This window comes from Typopeltis vanoorti, chromosome 22 (assembly GCF_054136105.1).
Source record: "Typopeltis vanoorti isolate ZY-2024b chromosome 22, IOZ_Tvanoo_1.0, whole genome shotgun sequence".
Lineage (NCBI taxonomy): Eukaryota > Metazoa > Arthropoda > Arachnida > Uropygi > Thelyphonidae > Typopeltis > Typopeltis vanoorti.
The window spans coordinates 22,191,978-22,208,485 of record NC_143570.1 but is presented as its reverse complement, the minus strand read 5'-3'; the positions used below and the strand labels follow the sequence as shown (position 1 = coordinate 22,208,485).

At 37.2% G+C, this 16,508-nt stretch overlaps 1 protein-coding gene across 2 annotated transcripts in view; it reads right to left on the bottom strand.

Moving 5' to 3' along the window:
* The window catches only part of LOC150094209 (leucine-rich repeat serine/threonine-protein kinase 1-like), an 803,235-nt gene extending 788,465 nt beyond the window's left edge, over positions 1–14,770 (bottom strand). For both annotated transcript variants that reach the window (XM_090412317.1, XM_090412318.1), the window contains exon 1: positions 14,705–14,770. The gene's annotated coding sequence lies outside the window, so the exon portion shown is untranslated. The remainder of the gene's footprint in view (positions 1–14,704) is intronic.
* Between the last annotated feature and the right edge of the window lie 1,738 nt (positions 14,771–16,508).

Below are 16,508 nucleotides of genomic sequence, written 5' to 3'. Positions count from 1 at the left end.
TTTATGGTTTATCCAAGATTCACAAACAGAACATATCACTCTGGCCGATAGTTGAAGGTATAGACAGCCCCAATTATCACCTAGCCAAGAAACTAGGGTCAACATTCAAGGGATTGGTAAGTCATTCTTCCTCCTATATTAAAAACACACAACATTTTGTAAGCAAAATTAAATACACCATACTGGAAAAAAGTGATTTATTAGTCAGTTTTGACATCTCTGCCCTCTTCATGAATGTCCCAATCAATGACAATTCTTTTACAAGACAAATTCCCTCCCGATATCACAGCGCTCTTTGCACATGTAATACATTCTGGCTATTTTGTGTGGCAAAACACTTTCTACCTACAAAAAGAAGGCATAGCTATGAACTCAGTGTTATTCCTCCCAGCTGCTAACTTTTATATGGACGCTTTTGAGCAATGTGCTCTAGATTCCTCTATTTTAAAACCAAAAGTCTGGCTTAGATACATTGATGGTGTTTTTGCTATCTGGTCCCATGGCTACCAGATATTACACACCTTCCTCAGCCACCGAAACAAACAACACAAATGCATACAATTCACAACTGAGATTGAAAGTCGGAACACACTTCCTTTTTTAGGTACACTTGTCACACGTCTTCCTTCTGGCAGTCTTTCCTTTTCTGTTTACCAGAAGGCCTACACATACTGGCCAATATATACACAAACTCCTACCACAACCCAACACAAAAACTAGGTGTCATCAACACACTAAAAAATAGGGTTTGAAGATTTGCTCCAATGAACAAGCACTTAAAGATGAATTAAAAGTTATCAACAATATCTTCCTGAAAAATAGCTACAGTCAAAATACTATCAACAAAATTCTTCACAACACCTCACTTAAAAACAAAAAAACTAGATTACAATAAAACTGTACATTCCATATATTAAAGGGATATCAGATAAAATAAACAGAATATATAGACATACAACCTTAATGCCCCATTTAAATCTCCTGCAAAATTAAAGAACTTACTCAACTCATCCAAGGATCCACTTCTTCCGCTGGCCCACCCTGGAGTATACCGTATTCATTGCACCGTAATTTGTCCTATATAGGTGAAACAGGGTGCACAATTCCCATCTGAAAATAAGAACATAAATGGCACATTAAATTTAATAATTATGGTAAATCCGGCCTTTCTGATCATGCCCCGAATACTCTACATAGAACTGACTGGAAAGGCACCAAAACATGGTATGAATGTAAATTTAAGGAGGTTTGTGAAATTCTTATCAACCACCCTAATCTTAACAATAATGATGGTCTAAAAATCCCAATATATACACAAACTCCTACCACAACCCAACACAAAAACTAGGTGTCATCAACACACTAAAAAATAGGGTTTGAAGATTTGCTCCAATGAACAAGCACTTAAAGATGAATTAAAAGTTATCAACAATATCTTCCTTTCCGTCCCATAACCTTTAACCCATAACCTTTCCGTCTAAGAGTTGATTATAAATAGGACTGTACGTAATCCAGGATCTTAACTCTAATATAACAACTCTCATATTAAATTTCATATTAAAATTAAATCTCATATTAATATTAGGACACCACGTTTACTGTAATAAAACTATCTATATGAAATTGTCTCTTTGATGATGTAAATAGAATATAGCTTTGAGGTAGTTATTTTATTTTATTTAATTAATTAAATTTTTCTTCATTTATTTTTTCCTACTAGAGGTCAGGCCAGTAGAATAACCACTGATCAAATCATTGTCTCTTTGGCATACTGTTTGAAATGTAATATAGCTTGTCTCTGTATATGTGTGTGTTATTCCAGATGATGATCGTAATATGAAGGTCAAAACATCAGGAAATTAAAATAATTATTTCTAACATGGTTGTAGTCTTCATAATTTGTCTGTAATGAATGCTGATCACCATGTAACACTAAAGGAAAAGTTCTTGTACAGTGGTGTAGCCACCTCCTTATCTCTAGCTGTCAGTGTCTTCCAAGAGGAGCAGTGTGTCCTTTGAACTTGGAATCTCCACCATCCATTACATTTGATCCCATATCTGCATCTTATCCAGAAGTGTACTTAACAAACTTGAAATTACTGCTTTGTATATTCAAGTTTGAACTGCCATTTATTGATTCATATATTATGTTATGAATATGTTTTACAATGGTCCTCAGTCTTGACCTGATTCTGAAGTTTTTTTTTTCTTGTTGTTGTTGTAATTAATATTGTGTAATATTATTGTATTAATGACAATATAAAAATTAAATGAAGGCAAGAACATACCAAAAGAAATTATGTTTTACAGTAACAAAAGATAATTATTATTATCACTAGCCATTACTCACACAATGCCTATCATACCTCTCCTTAAACTCATTTACTAACAAAGCACTCAAGATATTTATGATATGGCAATGCTGGGCCAGATAACCAAACGTGCAATATATAATCTACCTCCTCTAACAGCCAATTTCCTGGCCAAATACCCCAAAGCAATATTCCTCAAAATTAAAATCAATAAGTTCTATAATAACAAAAAGATTGGTATACTCAAAGCAAATAAAGGTAATGTTACTGTTATAATGAGTCAAACAGAATAGAGCAAAAAATGCATGATTTCTACAAGATTATTCTACATGCCAAATTATATTCAAGCTCCCACTAATACAAGAGAAAAAAGTTCTTAGATTTAAAAAAAAAAAAAAAAAAAAAAAAAAAAAACTGATATCTTCCTCCTCCCAACCCAACTCAACTGTTGACAGTAGACAGTACTACAATATAAACTAGCTAAACAGGTGGCACAGCCACTTGCTCTCCTCACAGGTAACTCCTCTTCCTTTGTTTAAATTGTGATCATTTTAAAACTGCATTAAATATATATCCTTTTAAGTTCAGATATCATTATTAGTTTTGATATTACTTCACTATTTACTAATGTACCACTAGGAGAGAGAACTTTGATTTTATAAAGTCCCATTTCCCCCAGACTATTTGAATTTTATGAGTTTATTACGAGTCAAATTTATGAGTATTATTATCTGACCTCCATGGAGTCAAAGGCCTCATCATGGGAGGCCTATACTTTTTCATGCCAAAAGATTATCGAGCCATGCCTTGAAGCATTCACAGTTTCTACACTAACTACACTTTCAAGCAATGGTCGGTGAGATTGCTCTCACCAATCATTCTCCATACAAAGAATCTTCTCACACCCTCTCTACAGGGCCGGTCTGAGAGTATCTGATGCCCCTAGGCAAAGAAAATTTAGGTGCCCCCTATACATTGTCTCTCTGTATATATTTTGTTATACTCACACAAGCATATGTACACTTACACATGTGGATATTTATAATAATAATATCATTATGAACATTAAAAAAATTTATTAATCAAAACCAATACATTTGTATACATATATGATTACTCCTAATATCTGTATAGCAAGAAAATTATTACATCTTAAATACAAAAATTATGAAAAATTAATCTTTCGGGCTTTTGCTTTGGCAAAGTTTTGAATTAATTCATCTATATTGATTGTAGATGCAATTTCATGCTCTATAGATATTATTGCTAGACCAGTGAGTCATTCCTGAGCCATCGTATAGCGAGTGTAAGTTTTTGTAAGTTTTAATTTCGAGAAACTCCTTTCTGAACTTGCTACTGATACTACCTGAAGTCTTAGCGCCCCTAGGCGATTGCCTAGATTCGCCTAATGATAAAACCAGCCCTGCCTCCCTATAAAGCTTCATGGATGCCTCTAGTTCTACCCTTGCCTCACTCTACTCTATGAAATATCTTCTCCACATTAATCTAGTAGCAACCCCTCACCAACTTATATGTCTTAATCATATCCCTCTTCTTCTATTTCACAAGGCTCTATAAGTTGCATTCCCTCAATCTCTCCTCATATCTGACATTCTGTAGACCTGACACTAACTTAATAAACCTTCTCTGGACCTTCTCCAATGCATCCTCATCCCCCCCCCGAAAACCCGGTGACCAAATCCGTGCACGGTAGTCCTAATGTGGCCTGATCAAAGCTTATATAGGAGAATCATAGCCTCTTTGCTTCTGCATATCAATGTCCTCATGATTACCATAATCTGTTGGGAGGTTCTTAAAATTTTTGCAATCTGAACACTAAACTTCAAATCTCTATTCACCAACAAGCCCACATCTCTCATCTCCTCCACCTCCTTCAAAATTCCTCCATTAATTTCAAATTTCACATAGTCTATTCAGATCCTCCTGCAATGCCAAAACTACTTCTCATAGCCCTTCCCAACTTTGCAACATCGCCAAACAGCTGCACATCTCCAGGTAAGCCAGTACCAACATCAACATATAAACTAAATAACAACAGTCATAAAACAGATCCCTGTGGCACTCCACTAGTTAATTACCTTCTTCTTTTGTGATACCACTCCACCATGTACAACCTGATAATACCTATCTGACAGCCAATCAGCTACCCAGATTACTAGTTTGTTATCTAATCCCATATATTTTACTTTAGCTACTCGATTGTCATATGATAGTCTATCAAAGGCCTTTGAAAAATCCAATATACCACTATATATGCATCTCCTTTATCAAGTGAATTTGTCATCTCGTTTAATACATAAGCAGATTGCTGAAACATGATCTTCCCTAACAAACCCATGCTGACTATCATAAAAAATACTGCTATTATCAACCCACTTTTGAATCCTAGTCCTCACCAACTTCTTAAATACCTTGACAATTCCAGACACATACAGATTGGCCTATAATTTGTAGTCTTAGTTTAGTCTTATTCCCCCCCCCAACACTTTGTGAAGTGGAACAATTTTTCCAAACCCTCCATTCCTTTGGAATACCTGTTGCAAAACTCCTGTTAGATAGTTGTGCCAAAGGCACCATTAATTCCATAGGGCATTCCCTCAAGACATGTGGCAATATACTGTCAAATCCTAATGCCTTATTGACATCAAGTTTACTTAATTCCTCATATACTTCCTGTTCATTCACCACTAGTCCCTCCTCCACCATACCCTCTACAATCCAGCTTCAAATAATGTTGTCTTCATAAGAATGAAAAACACTAATAAACTGATTATTGAATAATTCAACTATTTCCTCCACGTTGGTTACTAATCTGCTAGTGTCATGAACTAGCATCATCTTCCTCCCAGTCATTTATTCTCCTGTTTGCCACATATCAAAAGAACTCACTAGTATTTTTCTTAGCTTGATTAGCAAATTTCTTCCTATAATGCACTTTTACTGCCTTTACCAACTGAGTTACCTTCCTAGCCTGCTCTTTGTACTCTTCATGTAACTGATCATTACCAATACTCATCTTGCAGTGCCTCTGCAATGCCTTATTTTTCAAGATTTCATGAATAATCTCTTCATTCATCCATTTTACTCATATCCTGTTTAACCTTTTCACCTTTGCTAAACACTCACACATTGCTGCTAAATAGCTCTTGATCAAAGTCCACGCAGTGCCTATATCCATTCCACTCAACTCCTCTTCCCATACTATGCCAGCCTAGTTGGCCGAGTGGTTAGCACATCCATTCTACAGCCAAAAGGCTGCAGGTTCAAGTCCTGCCACAGACTATCACATAATGTTTGTGATAGTCTGTGAAAACACTAGTGGTGGTGGTAGGCAGTGGATGGTGTTGATGTGGATGATGATGATGGTGGTGGTTGTTGCAGTTTGCTGTAGCTGGTGGATTGAGTGGTGGAGACAGAGAGTTGTAGAGTGGGTGCCCTCCCTCGATGAGTCTTTGGACTCCTTGGAGGTGTAATTTAATAATAATACAGCATCCAGTTGTCTCCTAAGTTTCCATAATCACCAGCCTTGTAGTTCCACCTAAATTCCTTCTTTATAGAAGTTCTCATATGACTGGCTGCCACCCAGGTGATCATTTCATAGTCACGCTCTCCAACCAGGGGAAGATCACACATTCCCAATCGCATCCTCTGATGATATAACCAGATCCAAGACTTAACCCTTGGGTGCATTCTGTTACACACTGCCCAAGATTGTTGTCCCTTAAGAACTTGAGAAATTCATTCTCCTTATTCCCTGATGCCATCTTTTCATTCTAATCACTATTGTAGTAATTATCTCACCAAATATCTCATTCAATCAACCTCCACTGCACACTATACTGCTTCAAAACCACTGCTACTTTTTTCTTCTTGTATCTCAATCTTGCACAGGCATCCCGCTGCTATCATCAGTAGCATAACTCCCTACCTACTTGCCTTTCCTATCTTCACAAAAAAACATCATATCTCTCAATTTCTATTCCCATCAATATGTCATTCTCATCCAGCCATGTCGTACTTATTCCAATTATTTTTAAGCACATAAACTCCATCCATGTCATAATTTCATCTCCCTTATTACTGACACGCCTGGCTTTCATAAATAAACATAATTCATTTCTTGGTCTATAACCAGTCCTATTCATGCTGTAACCAGTCTGTGACTGCTCCTATCCACTCATTTGCTGCCTCACATAGCCTCTCAGACTCAACATCCTGTGTTGAGTATTTCTGATCATTCCTTTCCTAAGCTGACCATCCACATATGTGCATTCATTACCACTTTCAGAATCCATTCTTCTTACACTGTGTACCACTGACCTCCACCTATCCCGTTTCCTGTTCAACTTGCTTTCCTGTTCTCACATTCTCATCTCCATTCATAACCACATCGGTCTCACCAGGTCCACTCTCCAGCTCATTCATAACATCTCAGACTTCCACTGATACCCTGTTTAAATTACTCATTACAATTCCTTCCAGCAGCAATATTCCCAATGACTCACTTCAAAACCATTCAGATGTAGTCTGTCGCTCTTATACAGTTCCATTTGTCCAACAAACTCATCCCACACATTCCAAAACTGCACTCCTTTCTCTTCACAGATTTCTGCTAATATTCCATTCAATATCTTTGTTCTCTGTCACAATCTCACATTCTTCCTATGCCCAACCGAATATTCATCCCAACTACAACCACAAACTACATCGAATGCTTAATTCTCATATCTAGTGCTTCAATCACCCTGTTCATTCTTCCTCCTTATACCTTGTGCACCCTCTCATCTACCACACCTTTTATGATAGTCTCCATATAGTGCTACTCTTGAGTCATTCCCTACTTCTTTCTCTCTCTCTACTATCTTTCTTTTTATTCTTTTGCACTCTTCCATTTGTATCCAGCATACTTCTAATTTTATTCTATATACACCTCATTTCATTCCTCATCTTAATCATTTCATTTTTTAACTCTTGCATTCCAACAATCCCTTCTGCTACTGCTTCATCAGTCAGACCCATGGTGCACCCAGGAAGGGGTCATGCCCCCCCCCCCCCCAAAAAAAAGAAAAAGGAAATAAGCACTAGAAAATTTTCCAGAAATCTTTTCCTAATTAAAATTTGTTTTTTTTTTTTCATTTATGTTGTGTCTTCTATTTCTATACTACTTGTCATCATGTATTGGCAATCACTGCAGATGCTTAGTCATAGGTCGTATGCAATGCGTAGTGTGTATTCGTAAATCGTCTACTCAACTCGGCTCCCCCAAGATTAAATCTTCAGTGCACCACTGAGTCAGACATTCTTTTGTTTTCACAGTCAAACCAGCTCCTGCTTCGTCAGCCAGACACATTCTGCTTATGTAATTACATCCAGATTTCCTTTTTTAATCATTTCCATATTCACAATCATATTCTCCACACTCATGTTCTCATGCTCACTCTTCTGGCTATCATTCTTAGTCTTTCATTCATCATAGCTTTCCATCTAGTCACTTCCTGTTCCCAACTTTCATTCAAATCACTGTGATCCATTAACATATCACACTTTCTACAGACCCTCACTCTCTAATTTCTCTTGTTTAATCTCTCAATGAACACATCTGCCACATTCGTCCATGCATACATATTACATTCCTGGCAACAAACTTGGTAAAATCTACACCATTCAACACACTCAACTTGCTTCTCCATTAATTGTTATTCTGAAAAAGTACTTCAAATTGATTAACTCTGAAATGCAAGCACTCCACACTCAATCACAACCAAACCAGACTAAAATTATGCTAAAATTACACTAAAGTTATAATACATCATAAACCAGCTATGATGTGGCTATACTATGTGATGCTGGTCCCAAGTAAATAGGTGAGGGTTGAGCAAAGGGCTATCAATCAATCCTCATAAAAAAAAAGTGCTTTGCTATGGTTGAGCAAAGGGCTAGCAATCAATCCTAATAAAAAAAAAGTGCTTTGATATGGAAACCAGGACCACAGAAATATCTGACCAAAATGTAATACTAAATGTAGACAAACTGTTGAGAATAACATTCCCAAGCGAAAGCTCTTATGGAGAAACTAGGGAATTGAGAAATGTCGTATTGAGGAAGATGACAGAAAATTTGGACAAGATGCAAAAACCAAAAGAGACAAACTATTTGGAGCCAAAAATACAATATGAAATTGATGTTGGAATGTGAAGACTACATATGAAACATCAAAAGCAGCCAATATAGCCAAAGAAATTAAAGACTACAAAATTAAAATATTGGGAATAAGCAAAACAAGACAGAATGGACAGGGATTGATCCAGTTGAGTTCAGGAGACACAATAAAATATGCTGGAAACAAAGATGATGATAGTACACATATAAAAGGAGTGGCAATATTTATGTCCAGTAAAGCAAGAGCTGCAATGATAGAATGGGAACGAATTACATGTTCTTGCTCATATACAAAGATGTATAAGAGCAAGATTCAACTCAAGATTCTATACAGTGACAATTATAAATGTATATTATTATTCGTGACACCTCCAAGGAGTCTGAAGACTCATCGCGAGAGGACACCTACTGTACAACTTGCCGTCTCCACCACTACCAATCAACTACATCAGCGCCATCTACTGCCCACCACCACAAGTATTTTTTGTCTGTAAATTGTGTGTGTTCTGAAGGGCCAATTTGTTTGTATGTGGGATGAAAAACCCAAGTTTCTGGGAGGAAAAAAACCTTGCTAACCTCCATATGAGATCGACTAACTCACCTTCAATTGAAAAAGTCCATATAAAGATTCCTAATGCAACAACTAATTGTAATGTAACAACTAACAACTAATATCATTCCTAATGATATGTAACAACTAATAACGGATGAAAAAGAAAATATGGAATTTTATGATATATTACAAAAACAATAGATAACACAAATCCTAGAGATATAATGATAGTAATGGGGGGGATCTAAATGCTAAAATAGGAAATGATTGTACAGGAAGAAATGGGAAATTGTTAGCAGCAATGGTAAGCGTATTCCACAAGTGAAGAAGAGGACACAATTTGGAATAAAGTGGATGACAAACAATATCAAACAGGAGCTACATGCGAAAAAGAGGCTATGGAAGAGATAAGCAGACAGGTGAAGAGAAGATGCATGAAGAATATAAGACACAGGCCAGAAGAGTGACTAGTATGGTAAGGAAAGCGAAACTGGAATATGAGAAAAGATTGACCCTTAGATCCAAGGAAAATCCTAGGGAATTTTTTAGCTATGTGGCCAGTAGGAGGAGAAATGACATTGTGGGATAAAAATAGGAATAGAGTGATTGATGCAGAGGACATAGTGGAATTGTTCTGAACACTTTATTGGAGTATTTCATCCTGGAGGAGTCAATTTGAATAGAGCAGGTTCGAGGTTTAGAGGTGCAGGAGGAGAGTGTGTTCCACATACTGAGTACTTTGGATGTTAGTAAAGCTGAGGGACTGGATGGTATTTCACCACAAGTTTTGAGAGAATGTGCTAAGGAACTGACAGTGCCCCTGACCTGGCTTTCCAATGAAAGTCTGGCTGCAGAAAAGTGGAATGGAAGGAAGGTAAGATAATGTCATTGCATAAGGGCGGTAGCAGACTGGATGTGTCTAATTATAGGCCTGTTTGTGTGTCATCAGTAGTTAGTAAGATCTTGGAGAAAGTAGTGAAGGACCATATACAGCATTGGGCAGATGAGGGTAATGTTATCTGTGAGAGTCAACATGGATTTATGAAGGGGCGCTCTTGTTTTAACAATATGCTAGCCTTTTATGATAAAGTTACAAGAGCATTAGATGAAGGAAAGGCATATACTACCATTTTCCTAGACTTAGCAAAGGCATATGACAGGGTGCCACATGATAAGATGATATTCAAGTTGCAGCACATGGGTCTGAATGTCAGATTGGTCAACTGGATTCAGGATTGGCTGTCCGATAGGTATCAGAGAGTTATGTATGATGGAGCAATATCAAAGAGGCAGAAGGTTACAAGTGGGGTTCCACAGGGCTCAGTACTGGGACCTATATTGTTTAACCTTTATATCAATGACATTGCCAGTGGATTGCAAGGGGATATTTGGTTGTTTGCAGATGATGCGAAGCTGGGAAGGGTTATTAGTAATAGTGCAGATGTGGTAGCCCTGCAAAAGGATTTGAATAAGCTAGAGAGATGGGCAAATGAATGGGGTGTCAGTTTAATGCAGCAAAATGTAAGAGCTTGAGGTTTGGGACACAGACAGGATGCTGCATACTCTATGGGAAGAGTTAAACTTGAGGAAGTAGGAGAGACAAGAGATCTGGGTTTGATGATTGATAGAAACCTGAAACTTAGGGGACATATTGCAAAGGTAGTGAAGGTAACGCAGAGGATTGCCGCAATAATGAGAAGGACACTGACCTGCAGAGATAAAATGGTTATCATTCCATTGTATAAGACTCTGATCAGACCATACTTAGACTATTGTTCTCAGATCTGGTCCCCAGGATTTTATTAGTTATAATAGGGATATTATAACTGTGGATAAATTAACTGTGGAAAGGGTACAAAGGCAGATAACAAAGATGGTGTCGGGACTGTACAATGTTAGTTATGAGGATCGGCTGAGGAAGTGTGGACTGCAGAGTTTAGTGGATAGAAGAAGGAGGGGTGATATGATTGAGACTTTTAAACTGTTGAGAGGCAGTTACAGGGACACTGGGGAGTTCTTTCACTTGGTTGAACAGCAGTAAGGAGTCATGACAAGGGGCCATCCCTGGAAGTTACAAAAGGAAACTATGAGAAAGAGGGTGAAGAGTGGTTTCTTTGCATGGAGGGTGGTTGAACCATGGAATGCATTGCCTGATGGAGTGGTGAGAGCAAGAATGGTCAATGCATTTAAGGAGTGGTATGATAGACTTTGTGTTTCTTGGGAGGGACCTCCCTCGATGAGTCTTGATAGACTTGTGTTTCTTAGAAAGGACCTCTCACGATGAGTCTTAACTCCATGGAGGCCTGAGTAATAATAATAATAAAATATAAATGAAAATAGAGGGATGTTAGTGGATTTCTGCATGGCAAATAAATTAGTAATAGGAAGATCCATCTTTACATATAAAATTAGACATAAAGTAACATGGGGAGCACCAGATGGTAAAACGTATAACCAAATTGATTATATAATGATACAAAGAAAATGGTGAGGATCTCTTTTGAACGCAAGATCAATGAGAGGAGCAGATGCTTATAGAGACCATTTTTTAGTAATAGGAGAAATGAAAATAAGATTAGTGAACACAAAGAAGGATAAGCAAAAATAGAATGTATAATGCCAATATTCTCTGTAGTTATCAGAGAAATTTAACAAATCAGCATGGATTTGTTAAAGGAAGATCATGTTTTACTAACTTACTTATGAACTATAACAAGGTGACAAATACCTTAGACAGGAAAGATACATATACAGTGATGTACTTGGATTTTGCAAAAGTTTTTGATATACTGCCACATGACTAGCTGTTAAATAAATTGAAACAGATGGGATTGGATAAGACTTTTGAGTTGGATCAGTGACTGGTCGTCATGTATCAGAAAGTTGTATATGGGGGGGTGCAGCATCCCAAAAGAGGAAGATCACTTAGCAGTGTACTGCAGGGGTCAGTTTTTGGGACCATTGTTGTTCAATTTGTATGGTAATGATATTGGGATGGGTTTAACTAGTGATATGCAGTGTTTGCAGATGATACAAAATTGGGGAGAGCAATGCAGAGTCAAGCAGATATTATGACCTTACAGGAGGACTTGAATAGATTGCATGAATAGGTAGGTAAGTGGAACTGTCAGTTCAATGTTACAAAGTGTAAGGTTTTGAGATTTGATAAGCAACAATGGGATGCAAAGTATACACTTGGGTAGAGGAGATGTGAGATCAGGTGGTAAGGATGAACAAGGACCCAGATTACTGGGTATTTTTAAATCTGTACTTAATATTCAAAGTGCTTTTTTTAAGAGTACTCTTCTGAGCTCTCTCTCTCTCTCTCTCATATAAGTTAGGTGGGAGGAGTGTAAGAACTGAGCAAGTAATCAAGTTAATATTGCCACCTCATAAAATTTAAACTGAAAAAAAGAAGTACAGGGTGATCAAAATTAAAGTATCCCTGTTTAAATCCTTGTGGAGCCCAACCAATGATCCAAATGCTGCAAAACTTTGCAGGAATACATCAATACATCATTCAGAATCATCCTGATAACCTCCCAGCACTAAAAGGTAGAATAATGCAGCTTGTACACAACATAAGTCCAGCTGCATTATTCCATTGAACATACTGCTGTGCAAATGGTGCAGTTTGTGAGCACATAGAACAGTACAGCCTGTGAATATATAATGGAAGTGAATAAAAATGTGTTACTTGTGTTGTTTTTCTCCTTCTTATCACACAGAAAAATTACTACATCTACATTGAGTACCTCATACAGTAGCACCCTAGTGTTGAATTTTGGAACTACTTTTTTTTTTTTTTTCCAGATATTGCTTCTGCATGACACGCAATATATTCCTGCAAAGTTTTAAGGCATTTAGATCACTGGGTGGCACTCTACATTGTGTTAAACAGGGATACTTTAATTTTGATCACCCTGTATTCAGCACAGTGCTTTAGTGCTAAACTGAAACTGGACCTTTGGTTTTAAAATGAATATATTTATTACAATTCCCACGTTTAACGGAATGTAAAATCTACAGTACTAATTAATAACAAGTTAACGTGTACACTACTGAAGCAATTGAGCTACCGTTTCAAGAAAGAAAAGAAACTTGACAAGATCTTTCCAAAACATATTCCAAACTTTTGAAAAAATATGAACTTTATATTTAGATACAAAAGAATGAAAGGCTGCTTAGTCCTGATGAACTACTTTGTAGACTGTATTACAATTGTTGAATAATTGCTGATATAAAGAAATACATAAATATCAAAAACACAAGCAAAGACAATGTAGTAGGTAGGCTGTATCAAGTTATAATGCATTGAGATTGAAAAAAATTAGTAAGTGATTAAAAATATAAAGGCAAGTCTGCTCACTTCTTGTTTGGTAAGGTTAATAAATAGTTCAATACAATTTCAATTTGCTGCATCTAGTCATTGTGTGGAGGGGGTGGAGGAGGGGGGGGGGGGTCGGATGAGTCTCAAGTTCAAACGAAACTTCATATTTTGACACATTATTTTTTTTGCCCATGTAAACTTTTAGAACTTTTTTTTAATATGCCTCAGTATCTGATTGATTTTCTTCCTATACTCTAAAAAGTGATGATATTTCATGTCTTTGCAAAGGATTAAAAAGAACTACAAAATATCTTTATTAACACTTCAAGAAATGGATCTCAGCTTTTATAATCATTTTTATTATTTCTTAAAATTTCTATGAAATGCCAAAAAATGTTGCACTTTCTGCCACACCATCTGTTGGACATTCAATTTGTGGCTCGTTTTCACACCATATTCTAGTTTCTTGGTGCTCCCCCCCCCTTTTTTTTTTCTAAATGGCCAGGATATTCCTAAAGCCATGTACCAAGCTTCTCTACAACCCTCAGAGAGCTAGTCACTCAACACCATACTATACCAATCTGCTTTTACATTAAGCCTTGAATTTTTATTTGCTAATCACTTGCAACTGTGGCATGCATTCATTTGGCTTAATAGATAGCATATCCACTCGGATTTGATCCCACAGTAAGCAGTGGGTTCAAATCCCACTGCAGGATGGGCATTTGCGAATGTCTTTAGGTGACATGAATTTCATCAGTATAAGATAACCTTGCTGCTTAGTGGATAAGCAATTTGAAATGTCCAGTGTTTATTCTCGTGAGTAGGGTTGCCAGATTATCCACAGTACTAAAAAAAAAAAAAAGACTGGTCCGAGGGATCGTTGAACGGAAATGACATTTGAAAAAATATTATCATTATTATACACAAACACCTCCATTGGGTCCGTAGACTCATCACGGAAGGCTTATTTTAAATAATTAATTAACAATTGTCAATGCCTTTCTTAAAGTGCTGTCAATACCATAATATTCATGTCCCCAAAAGAGTATTAAAACTGTGTTTAATTCTAATTAGCATTCGGATTGTATTCAAGTAGTTTAAAAAAAAAAAAAAAGAAATTCGGACTGGTTATATATGACATGAAAAAGTTTGTTAAACCGTACCGCGATTCTTAATTATTTCATAAAGTTGTACCGATTCTCTCTCAAAAAAGGTCACTTGATATCAAACCACAAAAATTAAAACGCTAACATGGTTAGAACTCTTCCAAAATGAAAATTACTAAGATATGACAAGGAAAATTGAGATTGCAGTTTTAATACTAACTTCTTATATAACGTAGTATATAATTACACACAGATGGCCTTCGCACATAGATCACGTTGCACAACTATTTGAAGCAGACAGCAAGATATTCAAACAGACCACAGCGCCGCCAATTTGCAGACATACAGTTTCAGACCGAAGCAGAGAGTTCCTTCGCACATAAATTACAGTTCTCTCTCATAGAGAATAAATGCAGCGCCTCCAGAAGAGGTCGTTTTAAGTCAAATACAGTACTTCAATAAAAAACGCTGTCTTTTATTGAAGTATATATATATATACAGTATATATATTTGCATCAGAATTTGTGTGACTATGGATCACTCAGGGATCGCAGGCATGATAGTGGAGGCCACGATCGGGGTGAAATCCCGCCATGGAAGAGGAGGTGTTGCATGCGGTTGACAGTAATCCAAAGACACGCACACGTGCCGTTGCCTCTGCCATAGGAGTATCTCGATCCAGTGTATTGCGCGTTTTGCACTCTGAGTCCTTACATCGATTTCATCTGCAACGGATCCAGTTACTGATGGCCGGAGATTATCCTCGACGTGTGGAATTCGCGCAGTGGTTTCTGCAGAAAAGTGCCGTAGACCCGGAATTTCCAACTTGTGTATTGTTCATGGATGAAGCTTTATTTACCCGCGAAGGGGTCTTCAATCACCACAATGCTTTTATGTGGGCCCATGAGAACCCAGACGATGTGATCACATGCACAACAACGCTTCGCCATTAATGTATGGGCAGGTATCGTCGCTGACTGTTTAGTCGGCCCATACCTGTCACCATCCCAACTGAACTCCCAGAAGTATCGAACCTTTCTGGAAGAAGTTCTGCCGGATTACTGAACAATGTTTCAATGGCTGTGCGTCGGCAGATGTGGTTCCAACACTAAGGGATTCCAGCCCATTTTGGCATTTCTGTGAGTCAGTATTTGGACAGGTCCTTTGGGACTCAATAGATTGGGCGTGGTGGACCTGTCGCATGGCACCCCATGCTCACCTGATTTATCGAGCATTGATTTCTTTCGGTGGGGAACCCTTAAAGCCATGATGTACAAAACGCCTGTTGTCTCTGACATGGCTCTCGTGGCAAGAATCGCCATCGCTGCTGCTAATATCAGGGAAACTCCAGGTATTTTCGAAATTGTACGATAATCAATGCATCGTCGGTGTCAGGCATGCATCACTGCTAATAGTCGTAACTTTGAGCACCTGATGTGAAACCATGTTATGTATCCAACTACTACTGAACTGTTCAGTTACGCCTAATAAAAATTTTTACACTACTTTTTTGTATATTGTCAGATCTGTATTGCCAGGTCTGTATTGTTAGATGAGGAAGAGCTAAAAGTCGAAAGAAATTGTCCTGGACTCTCATCACATAAACAGTAACCTTGGTTATAATTTACCAGACTCATTTAGCTCTGCTATCAGATACTGGCGCACTCGTGAAGTCACATGCTCGCTGATGCTTAACAATGGAATTTAGCCCTGACTGTACCTTCAGTTCAAACTTAACTGTAGTTTATAGTCGGTTTTGTAGTGGTACAATGTTTCTTTGTGGTGTTTTTTATGTTTGCTTTCAATGTTCTCACGCCTGAAGAAGTCGGCTTTCCGACGAAATATGTTGTGTGTTAAATAAAATTAATTGTTTGTCTAATTTTCGAAATTCAGTCAGAAAAAAATATAAAGATATATTCATATCGAATAAATACAACGGATTATCATATATGAATATATATATATATATATATGTTCAAGATACCAAAAAAAAAAAAAAAATCAGCTAACGCCTTTTTATTCCC